At 48.4% G+C, this 9,162-nt stretch overlaps 2 pseudogenes; one reads left to right on the top strand and one right to left on the bottom strand.

The window, feature by feature from the left end:
- The first annotated feature begins 2,392 nt into the window (after positions 1-2,392).
- LOC119290331 lies at positions 2,393-2,529 on the top strand (annotated as a pseudogene).
- A 5,639-nt stretch (positions 2,530-8,168) lies between these two features.
- LOC119290350 lies at positions 8,169-8,305 on the bottom strand (annotated as a pseudogene).
- Between the last annotated feature and the right edge of the window lie 857 nt (positions 8,306-9,162).

The following is a 9,162-nucleotide window of genomic DNA, read 5'->3' as shown; positions in this document are numbered from 1 at the left end:
AGTCCCTTGGACTGGCCTCACCTGCTCTGGACGTCCCGCTTGCCCCGGTGTTCGCTGCTCCACGACGTTTGCACACACACAGTCGCAGTGGCATCATTCGCCCCAAGGAGCGCACCGATGGCACAGTCACATATCTTGCTGCTTGCCTGTCTCATGCTGTGGACGATCCAACCGCCGAACCACACAATTATCAAGCCGCTATGAGTATCCCACACTGGAGGGCTACTATGGAATAAGAATATCATGCTCTTATGCAGAATGAGACCTGGACACTTATTCCCCCCCGCCTTGCGTCAACATCACTGATTCGAAGTGAGTTTTCAAGGTGAAAAACATGCAGATGGTTCCATTGAGCGCTACAAAGCGCGTCTCGTGGCTAAGGGTTTTAAACAGCATCATGGATTGGATTACGAGGATACATTCAGCCTAGTTGTCAAGCCTATCACTATTCGGCTTCTTCTGTCTCTAGCTGTTTCTTGTGGATGGTCTCTCTGCCAGTTTGATGTGCAGAACACTTTTCTTCATGGATTGCTTGAAGAAGAGGTTTACATGAGGCAGCCACCTGGATTTGTCGATCACACTCAGCCTTATCATCTTTGTCGCCTGACGAAGGCTCTCTATGGACTGAAGCAGGCGCCTCGTGCCTGTCATGCTCCCCTGGCTTCAGCTCTACTTACTCATCGCTTCATTCCCTCGATGGCTGATACTTCACTATTCTTGTTTTAGTGACCGAGTGTGACCATGTACTTACTTGTGTAAGTGGATGACAATTTCCTGGTTATCTCCTCTCCGACGGCTGCTGATGCTCTTGTGACTGCGCTTGGCCGAGATTTTGCAGTTAAGGATTTGGGACAACTCAACTTCTTCCTGGGTATTGAAGTCGCTCATCAGTCTCGAGACAGTTTGGCTCTCACCCAGAAGAAGTACTCTCTTGATCTCTTGCACCGTGTTGGTATACTCAAGTGCAAGACATCGCCTATGCTCATGTCCTCCACCAAATATTCAAAACTCATGAATGTCGGGTCGGAGGTTTTTGCCTTGTTATCAAAAAGGGGAGTTGGGTTTCAGCTGCCGATGGTGCTCTTCTATCTCCTAAGGATGCGACCGAGTATAGGAGTGTTGTTGGTGGACTGCAGTATCTGACGATCACGCGTCCTGATCTCTCTTTTGCGGTTAACAGGGTGTGCCAGTACCTTCATGCGCCTACTGATGTGCACTGGTCTGCTGTGAAGCGCATACTGCGCTATGTGGATCTCACTGTCTTCTATGGTCTTTATTTATTTCCAGTGATACTTCTTTTATTTATTTCCAAGGGGCAGAAACACCCCAACCCAATGGTATCAGACTTTTCCTAATGTAAATGAGATAAACATTTTCATAGGCTAATATAACAAAATTCATTGCATATTGCGTGTCATGATGAAACAAAGAACTAAACAATGGTGATGCATCACCATGCCTAGCAGATCGTAGAGCAGCTGGTAGTTTTGTTCACTATTTGGTCAACTTGACCTAGATATATTAATATAATGGGAATGATGATTGATGTTATGTCTGATTTGCCTGCCTTCTTGTCTGATAGCGAGAGTCAAACATGTTGGAATATACGTATATGGATAGGAGTCTTTGTTTAAATTCTGTATCTAGCTCTATCCTTTCTTCTGTTCCCGATTCTCCTGTAACGACCTATTCGGTCGGTCTCCAGATCGTTCCATCGATCTCCCCTTGTAACTCGAGACAAAGGGTTCTACGCTTCCCAAATACTTTTACATGGTATTAGAGCCTCTTCCTCATCCAATCGAGAGAGATTGCATCTAGCTACCTTCGCGACCGAGGCTATGTCCACCACCACCGCGGCCATGACTCCAAGCACCATGGGTGCGCTCGCCACCACCCCATCCTCCACCTTCGCATCATCTTCCACCTCCACCCACAACACCACCTCCCTCGGATCGCCACCACAGGAGAAGCTTACGCGGGGCAACTTCCTCCTCTAGAAGGCCATTGTGCTCCCGCAGATCAGAGGTGCCCAGATGGAGCATCACCTCGATGCGACGAGCCCGCCACCGCCAGCCACCATCACCATCACCAAGGAAGGCAAAGAAGAACAAGTCGTCAACTTTGCGAGATCCCTCTGGTATGCACAGCAGCAACAACTTCAAGGATACTTAATGGGTTCACTTTCCCGTGAGATTCTTGCCCAGGTCGCCACGCTCCAGACGCCGGCCGAGGTGTGGAACACCATCCATGCCATGTTTGCTGCTCAGAGCCAAGCCCAAGCGATAAACACTCGCATCGAGCTCACCAACCTCAAGAAAGGTAATATGCCCATGGCCGATTATCTTGGTAATATCAAGATTCTCACTGATGAGGTCGCAAGCACGGCTTCGGCCCTATCTGATCCGGAGATCATCTCCAAAATTCTTGCCGGCTTGGATATGGAGTACAACCCGGTGGTCTCTGCACTCACCGCCAGGGTGGAACCCATCACCGTCCAAGAGCTATACAGCCAGCTGCTTAGTTTTGATGCCCGCCTCACCCTACTCCACGGCGGCGATCTTCGGCAGTCCTCCGTCAACTCCGTCTCTCGTGGCCGCGGCTGTGGGAGCGATCACTAGGGGCAGCGCGGCGGCGGGCGCCGACGTGGCGCTTCTTCAGGAGAAGGCGCACGCTCCGGTGGGGGCTCTGGCTCCCATGGCGGGGGCGGCTACAACACCAGCGGCAACAGAGGCGGCTTCAACAACAACAATGGCCGCCGCCCTCCTTCACGTCCGCGCCCCCGATGCCAGCTCTGCAAAAAGTCTGGTCACGAGGTGATTGACTGCTGGCATCGATACGATGAGGACTTTGTGCCCTCGGATCGCCATGTTGCGGCTGCTATGCGTGAGCAGGGTGGTGACGGCGTCTGGTACGTGGACTCTGGCGCTACGGATCATGTGACAAATGAGCTCGAGCAACTTGCCCTCCGTGAGCGCTACCATGGCACCGATCAGATTCACACCGCCAGTGGTGGAGGTATGGATATTGTCATATCGGTCAAAGTTCTATTAATTCCCCTACACTCAAACGTAATCTTGTTCTTAGAGATGTGCTTCATGTCCCTCAAGCTGACAAAAACCTTGCTTCCATGTCTAGACTAGCCACCCACAATAATGTTTTCTTTGAAACTCACCCTCGTTATTTTTTCATTAAGGATCGGGCAACGAGGGAACTACTTCATCACGGTAGATGCGTTGGCAGCCTCTACCCCATTCCATCCGGAGCATTAGGTCGCAAGCGTCGTCACGTCTACTCCGTCATCAAGCCCTCCTTGGCACGGTGGCATCAACGATTAGGGCATCCATCTTCGATCATTGTCAAACAAATAGTCAATAAAGACAAACTTTCTTTGTTTCCTAGTATAGTTTCTGAGTCTGTTTGCGAAGCTTGTCAATGTGCCAAAAGCCATCAGCTTCCTTATCCCAAGTCAACTAGTGTGTCTCATGCTCCATTAGAGCTTATTTTCAGTGATGTATGGGGCCATGCCCGAGATTCTTTTGGTCGAAAAAAATATTACGCCAGTTTTATCGATGACTATAGCAAGTTCACTTGGACTTATCTGCTTCGATACAAATCTGAAGTTTTTTCTATTTTCCAAGAATTTCAGAAACTAGTTGAACGTCAATTTGATAGGAAAATTCTTGCTTTCCAAAGTGACTGGGGAGGGGAGTATGAGAAACTCCACTCTTTTTTCTCTAACTCCTAATCTCTAACTTAAACATAATTATACTTCTAACATTCCCCCTCAGTCGTAGCGGGAGTAAAACGGATGATTGCGACTGAATTTGAAGTTTTGTGCATCTGTAGTCTTCTCCGCTGCACCATCATCAACTGCGTCTCTGATGGCTGATGGGTCGGCACCTAGGGCGGTGACTGCGTCCCCTTCTGGTGCCTTTCTTGTCTTCTCCTCTATTTTGTAAAAGTATTTGGGAAGCGTAGAACCCTTTGTCTCGGGCCGCATGTTTATATTTAGGCAAAGCCTTGGCATACAAGTTACAAGGGGAGATCAATGGAACGATCTGGAGACCGACCGAATAGGTCGTTACAGGAGAATCGGGAACAGAAGAAATGATAGAGCTAGATACAGAATTTAAACAAAGACTCCTATCCCTATACGTATATTCCAACACTCCCCCCTCAATCTAAACCTCAAGGAGCTTTGCCAAGGTTAAGATTGTACTTGAAGTCATTCAACCTTCTTTCGGTAAGAGGTTTTGTAAAACCATCTGCAAGCTGATCTCCTGTAGGAATAAACCGAATTTCCAGAAGCTTTCGAGCTACTCTTTCTCTGACAAAGTGGAAATCAACTTCAATGTGTTTTGTTCGTGCATGAAAAACAGGATTTGCTGAGAGATATGTTGCACCAATATTATCACACCACAATCTCGCAGCTTGTGGAGTTTTAACTCCAAGCTCATACAGTAACGTTTGTATCCACATCACTTCAGCTGTAGCATTAGCCAGGGCCTTATATTCAGCCTCTGTGCTTGACCTAGATACTGTGGCCTGTTTTCTTGCACTCCATGACACAAGATTAGTTCCCAGAAATACAGCAAAACCACCTGTAGACCTTCTATCATCAGCACACCCTGCCCAGTCAGCGTCAGAATATGCAGTAACAAGCATAGAAGAAGACTTGGTAATGTTGAGACCAAGACCTTCTGAGAACTTGAGATACCTTAAAATTCTTTTGACTGCAGTCTAGTGAGTAGTTCTAGGTGCATGTAAATATTGACATACCTTGTTCACTGAATAAGATATATCAGGACGAGTAAGTGTTAAGTATTTCAATGCACCTACAACACTCCTATAATTTGTTGCATCCTCTGGTCCAAGAACTTCTCCACCTTCCACTGAAAGTTTTTCAGAAGTAGAAATTGGTGTATTGACTGGCTTGCAATTTTCCAATCCTACTCTCCTGAGAATATCAGTTGTATACTTTTCCTGTGAGAGAAGTATGCCATCTTTAACTTGCTTTACCTCTATACCAAGGAAATAGTGAAGATCACCCAAGTCCTTAAGAGCAAATTCCAGCTTCAGATCTTTAAGCAAGCAAGTAGTGGCATCTGGACTTGAACTAGCAACAATTATATCATCAACATAAACCAACACAAAGATAGTGACACTGCCTTTATTAAAGAAGAATAATGAGGTATCTGCCTTGGATGATATGAACCCAAGACGTTGCAACTGCATACTCAGTCTGGAATACCAAGCTCTTGGGGCCTGCTTCAAACCATACAAAGCTTTATCCAACTTACAGATATGTTGTGGTGCGCTAGGATTCTCATAACCTGGTGGTTGCCGCATGAACACTTCTTCCTCAAGAACACCATGAAGAAACACGTTCTGAACATCTAGCTGTCGTAGACTCCACCCTCTGGAAACAGCAATAGACAACACAAGACGAATAGTAGTTGACTTAATAACAGGACTAAAGGTATCTTCATAGTCAATTCCAAACCTTTGCTTAAATCCTTTGGCAACTAGTCTAGCCTTATACCTGTCTATGCTTCCATCAGACTTTCTTTTGATCTTATACACCCATTTGCAATCAATAACATTGTTTCCATACTTTGGCGGAACCAAGTGCCAAGTCTTATTTTTCATAAGTGCATTATATTCACTATCCATAGCTTCCTCCCAATTCTTATTAGCAAGCGCATCATCCAAATTGAGTGGTTCACCAGTGGTAGTAAGGAAAGCACGTTTGATTTTGTCATACCTTATTGTACCATCATTGTATTGTTTTTCCTTGACAATACCTGACCGAGACCGTGTTTGCCGAGGAGTAGATGCAGGCAGCACAGGAGCAGTAGTTGCCATAGAAGATCCAGCCGGCACGTGATCCGAGGCGGATCCATCCAGCAGGCCAGCCTCCGCCATCCAAGGCTGATCCGGTGCGGATCCCTGCCGCACATGCAGCGAATCAGCGCGCGCCGTACCCGCTGCTGCAGTACGCTCAGCTGGTGTGGGGTCGGACCCGCCCCCACGGTCGGTTGCGGTGGAAACCCGCGCCGCGTCCGATTCGCTCCCCCCCGCACGAGGGCTGTCAGCGCATGGGGACACCACGGGAGACGGCGAGGCGTCATTGGCGCGATACGATACGGCCGAGGGACCAGTGGGCTCCACCTGATCAGCGCGGTCGGCCACGAGACCAGGCGAGACTAGGCACGCGGGAGAATCCTCGTGGGATCGCGCGCCGCCAGTAGGAACCGCAGGCTGGGCAGGAAAATCCGCCTCGGATCGCCCGCTATCAGCCAAATCTGCCGCGGTTTCCGTGCCCTCCCTGTCTTTTCCTTCACACATAAAATCACAGGGTAATTGTGCACAAATAGCATCAATAGAATCAGAATTTGCATGGGATTTTTGCACATGATCTCGTTCATTTAATTCCCCCCCACTATCAGGTAATATTGTAGGATCAGAGAGGAGGGCAATCTCTGCACGAAGCAAGGCGCCCGCATTGGGATGCAATTTGGAAAACGGAAAGAGTGTCTCGTCAAAGATAACATCACGAGAAATATAGATTCGTCCGATAGAAATCTCAAGGCATTTATAACCTTTATGAAGATTACTATAACCAAGAAAAACACACTGTGTGGATCTAAACTCAAGTTTGTGATGATTGTAGGGACGCAAATTTGGGTAACATGCACACCCAAATATCTTGAGATAGTTGTAATCAGGTTTTTGATGATAGAGACGCTCTAATGGAGTGGTGTTTCCAATAACTTTGCTAGGGAGCCTATTGATAAGATAGGTGGCAGTGATAAAAGCTTCATCCCAGTACTTGAGAGGCATTGATGCATGAGCTAACAAGGAAAGGCCAACCTCAACAATATGGCGATGTTTACGCTCGGCAGAGCCATTCTGTTGATGAGCATGAGGACAAGATACATGATGAGCAATCCCAATGCTACGGAAAAAAGAGTGGAGTTTCTCATACTCCCCCCCCCCAGTCACTTTGGACAGCAAGAATTTTCCTATCAAATTGACGTTCAACTAGTTTCTGAAATTCTTGGAAAATAGAAAAAACTTCAGATTTGTATCGAAGCAGATAAATCCAAGTGAACTTGCTATAGTCATCGATAAAACTGACGTAATATTTTTTTTGACCAAAAGAATCCCGGGCATGGCCCCATACATCACTAAAAATAAGCTCTAATGGAGCATGAGACACACTAGTTGACTTGGGATAAGGAAGCTGATGGCTTTTGGCACATTGACAAGCTTCGCAAACAGACTCGGAAACTATACTAGAAGACAAAGAAAGTTTGTCTTTATTGACTATTTGTTTAACAATGATCGAAGATGGATGCCCTAATCGTTGATGCCACCGTGCCAAGGAGGGCTTGATGACGGAGTAGACGTGACGATGCTTGCGACCTAATGCTCCGGATGGAATGGAGTAGAGGCCGCCAACGCATCTACCGTGATGAAGTAGTTCCCTCGTTGCCCGATCCTTAATGAAAAAATAACGAGGGTGAGTTTCAAAGAAAACATTATTGTTGGTGGCTAGTCTAGACATGGAAGCAAGGTTTTTGTCAGCTTGAGGGACATGAAGCACATCTCTAAGAACAAGATTACGTTTGAGTGTAGGGAAATAATAGAACTTTGACCGATATGACAAATATCCATACCTCCACCACTGGCGGTGTGAATCTGATCGGTGCCATGGTAGCGCTCACGGAGGGCAAGTTGCTCGAGCTCATTTGTCACATGATCCGTAGCGCCGGAGTCCACGTACCAGACGCCGTCACCACCCTGCTCACGCATAGCAGCCGCAACATGGCGATCCGAGGGCACAAAGTCCTCATCGTATCGATGCCAGCAGTCAATCACCTCGTGACCAGACTTTTTGCAGAGCTGGCATCGGGGGCGCGGACGTGAAGGAGGGCGGCGGCCATTGTTGTTGTTGAAGCCGCCTCTGTTGCCGCTGGTGTTGTAGCCGCCCCCGCCATGGGAGCCAGAGCCCCCACCGGAGCGTGCGCCTTCTCCTGAAGAAGCGCCGCGTCCGCGCCCGCCGCCGCGCTGCCCCTGGTGACCGCGCCCACAGCCGCGGCCACGAGAGACGGAGTTGACGGAGGACTGTCGAAGATCGCCGCCGTGGAGTAGGGTGAGGCGGGCATCAAAACTAAGCAGCTGGCTGTATAGCTCTTGGATGGTGATGGGTTCCACCCTGGCGGCGAGTGCAGAGACCATCGGGTTATACTCCATATCCAAGCCGGCAAGAATTTTGGAGACGATCTCCGGATCAGATAGGGCCGAAGCCGTGCTTGCGACCTCATCAGTGAGACTCTTGATCTTACCAACATAATCGGCCATGGACATATTACCTTTCTTGAGGTTGGTGAGCTCGATGCGAGTATTTATCGCTTGGGCTTGGCTCTGAGCAGCAAACATGGCGTGGATGGTGTTCCACACCTCGGCCGGCGTCTGGAGCGTGGCGACCTGGGCAAGAATCTCACGGGAAAGTGAACCCATTAAGTATCCTTGAAGTTGTTGCTGCTGTGCATACCAGAGGGATCTCGCAAAGTTGACGACTTGTTCTTCTTTGCCTTCCTTGGTGATGGTGAGGGTGGCTGGCGGTGGCGGGTTCGTCGCGTCGAGGTGATGCTCCATCTGGGCACCTCTAATCTGCGGGAGCATAATGGCCTTCCAGAGGAGGAAGTTGCCCCGCGTAAGCTTCTCCTGTGGTGGCGATCCGAGGGAGGTGGTGCTGTGGGTGGAGGTGGAATATGATGCGAAGGTGGAGGATGGGGTGGTGGCGAGCGCACCCATGGTGCTTGGAGTCATGGCCGCGGTGGTGGTGGACATAGCCTCGGTCGCGAAGGTAGCTAGATGCAATCTCTCTCGATTGGATGAGGAAGAGGCTCTAATACCACAGCCACCTATCTTATCAATGCCTCTCAAGTACTGGGATGAAGCTTTTATCACTGCCACCTATCTTATCAATAGGCTCCCTAGCAAAGTTATTGGAAACACCACTCCATTAGAGCGTCTCTATCATCAGAAACCTGATTACAACTATCTCAAGATATTTGGGTGTGCATGTTACCCAAATTTGCGTCCCTACAATATCACAAACTTGAGTTTAGATCCACACAGTGTGTTTTTCTT

Source organism: Triticum dicoccoides, chromosome 4A (genome assembly GCF_002162155.2).
Source record: "Triticum dicoccoides isolate Atlit2015 ecotype Zavitan chromosome 4A, WEW_v2.0, whole genome shotgun sequence".
NCBI lineage: Eukaryota > Viridiplantae > Streptophyta > Magnoliopsida > Poales > Poaceae > Triticum > Triticum dicoccoides.
This window is presented reverse-complemented; position numbering and strand designations above follow the sequence as displayed.